This window comes from Manacus vitellinus, unplaced genomic scaffold (assembly GCF_001715985.3).
Source record: "Manacus vitellinus isolate BGI_N305 unplaced genomic scaffold, ASM171598v3 scaffold_110_pilon, whole genome shotgun sequence".
In the NCBI taxonomy this organism is placed as follows: domain Eukaryota; kingdom Metazoa; phylum Chordata; class Aves; order Passeriformes; family Pipridae; genus Manacus; species Manacus vitellinus.
Window position 1 is genome coordinate 56107 of NW_021938845.1, and position 2913 is coordinate 59019.

The 2913-nt window shown below is 58.8% G+C and overlaps 1 protein-coding gene across 1 annotated transcript in view; it reads right to left on the reverse strand.

Annotated features, from left to right (window-relative positions):
- Positions 1 to 2913, reverse strand: part of LOC108644364 (SH3 and multiple ankyrin repeat domains protein 3) — a gene marked incomplete at its 3' end in the record, with an annotated part of 71650 nt that overhangs the window by 37307 nt on the left and 31430 nt on the right. The window lies entirely within an intron of this gene.

The window sequence follows — 2913 nt, forward strand, 5'->3', positions numbered from 1 at the left end:
AAATCCCTCCCAGCAGAGCCGCATGTCTGACATCAGAGCCGAATTAATCAGGGACCCGGGTCCGGCTCTCGGCAGCGCCGGGAAAACGGGGGGAGGTGGCACAAGGAGCCAAAGCGGGAGCGGCGAGGAGGGAGCGATGGGAGAGATGGGAGAGGAGGGGAGCGATCAAGAGATGGAGAAGCGAAGCCCCCCGCTCGTCCCCGGGTGAAGGGGCTGCTGCATCCCCTTCCCAACGTGATGGGGAGCGATGGGAGGGATGGGGAGCGGTGGGAGAGGAGGGGAGCGATCAAGAGATGGAGAAGCGAAGCCCCCCGCTCGTCCCCGGGTGAAGGGGCTGCTGCATCCCCTTCCCACTGTGCTGGAGAGCGATGGGAGGGATGGGGATGGGGATGGGGAGGATCCCCGGCAGGGCCAGGACCGGCGGCGAAGGATCTGCCCGGAGCGTGGCAGCGGGAACGAATCCCCCCCCCCAGAGCCTCCCTGCCACGGCACGGGCAGAGCGAGGGGGCAGAGGGAGGGGATGTGGATCCAGGAGCTGGCACGGAGCAGCGGGAACCACACTGCGGTACCGGGGCCGGCACACGCCTCCCCCTCCCCGCTCCTCCTGCCCCTCCGGAGGGAAGGGATCACCTGCCAGGGACACCCGTGCCACCCGCGGGGACCCGGAGGGCTGGCACAGGGGTGGGGACGGCCAGGGATCACCACGGTCCCGTGTGTGCTCCCCGTGACCGACGGGCACCGGGACAGGACCCTCCTCTGCGTCCGCCCACCTGCAGCATTTCCAGGCATCCCAATCCCACCAGTTCTGCCGGCAACGCCACGACAGCACCCGGCTCCTACAAGGAATATAGAAATATTCCTGCGTTTTCCAGAGCCGGGGAAGGGCATCCCAAAAGCTGATGCACACGGGGATTACATACCAGGACATACAAACGTCATCCATGGAATGTAAAGCGACACAGAGCCTGAATTCCCTGCAATTCCCTGATACTTCACTTCGTGCTGTAATTAGGGATGTGCTCCCACATTATCCACGGAAAACAGGGAATCTGAAAACCCAGGGACTTCATGCAACGAAGTACCCAGACATGGAGAAACTCCAACAGAACTGGGAAGCACTTTAAGGGTGTCAGGGAGCCCCCCATTCGTGTCACCTCCCACATCTCCTGCCCCAAAAGCAGAGTTGGTTATGCAGCTGCTCCTCAATAGGTGTGAAACTCTTCCCCCTCCAACAAAATCCTCCTTTCCAGGTGTAGGGCAGCCCTCTGGAAGCAGATTCCCATGCCTGGGAAAGGTCATTCCAGTGACACAACCCTCGTGTCCAAGTAAGGAGAGCGGGACAACCTCACACTGTAATTCCTGAATCCAAGCAGTTGTGGCTGCCCCTGGATCCCTGGAAGTGTCCAAGACCAGGTTGGATGGGGATTGGAGCAGCCTGGGCTGGTGGAAGGTGTCCCTGCCCATGGAAGGGGCTTTAAGGTCCCTTCCAATCCAAAGAATTCCAGGTTTCTATGATCTAGGACAGAGCTTGGAGCAACCTGGTCTAGTGGAAGGTTCCCTGCCCATGGGGGGCAGGACTAGACGATCTTTAAGGCCCCTTCCAACCCAAATCATTTTATAATTCCATGACCTATCAAGTGAACACCTCAAATACATCATGGTTAGGTCTGTACAAACCAGCTCCAGTCAACTCCTGGTGGCACCAGAACGGCAAAGCCAAGCTCTGACTTTCCAGTAAAAAAAACCCCAGCAGTTGGAAGAATTTAGAGTTTGTTTCAACTCTCTGGGCCTGGGGAAACTCACTGAGGTGGCAGAAAGTGCCTGACTCGTGCCATGGCTGTCTCAGAGCTCACCTGGCACGCTCGGCATTCCCGGAGAGCCGCACAAAGGATGATGCTCATCTCTATGAACAGGCAGCAGAAAGATCAGAGGAAGCCTAAAACGAAGCAACTCATCTTTAATTCCCTGGCAAATCCTCTAACAAACAGCAGAGAGGTTTAATAAACCATCCAGGTGACAAACAGGAGGTGGAGTGGATCGGAGGGAATGGGATGTGCCAAAGGAACCCAATTTCTGGGGGACAATAACGGGTCACCCGAACATGGGAAAGGCAGAGCTGCCACACGGAGCCTGATGGCAGCAGAGCATTCCCAACGCTCTCACAAGGCATTCCCATAAAAAACCAAGGGGATAGAAACCTCTGCAAGGTGAGGAAAGAGCTGCATTGGCACATTTTTCACTGCTGAACTGCAAGGATGGATCAAGCGGGATTTCAGCGGGGTCTGCCTTGGGATGAGCTCAACGTGCTCACCGAGCGTTAGGAGGGAACAGAGAGAGAACTTCAGTGTGCAGAAGGTCCCAACAGAGAGGGCAGCAGCACGTTGGAAGAGCAGGTTTGGATTCACGTGGTGCTGCCACTGGAGAAACGGTCTGGAAAACAGCAGGGAAGGAAGGAAAAGTGCTGCAGGGAAAACTATGGAAACGAAAACGGGAGGTGCAGAAGGAGCCTGGGCAAGCTGGAGGCAGGAGAGGCCTCCAACACCGTCTCAGAGCTGTGTCACCCTCTGGTGAGCCAGGCTGAGGGCCTGACTGGGGATACACCCCCAGGAATGCTGCCCAGGCCCTGGATCCATCCCCTCCCCGCCGGAGGGGCCCCGGGAGGCAGCGAGTTAACCGTGGGCGAGGAGAACACGAGCACCCCCAGCGACGGCTCCGGGCTCCTTTTAGACTCAATGGAGAGCCGGGAGTGAAGTCAATGGAGCTGTGATTCATCCCCTGCTCCCAGAGCCGCCCCCACCTCTGCCAGATGAATGGCACCCCTGGCTCCAGTGACTGCCACGGCTGCACCCCGAGCCGGGCGGGCCGGGGCGAGGAGCTCCCACCCCCCCAGGGCCGCCCCCACAGCCCCGTGAC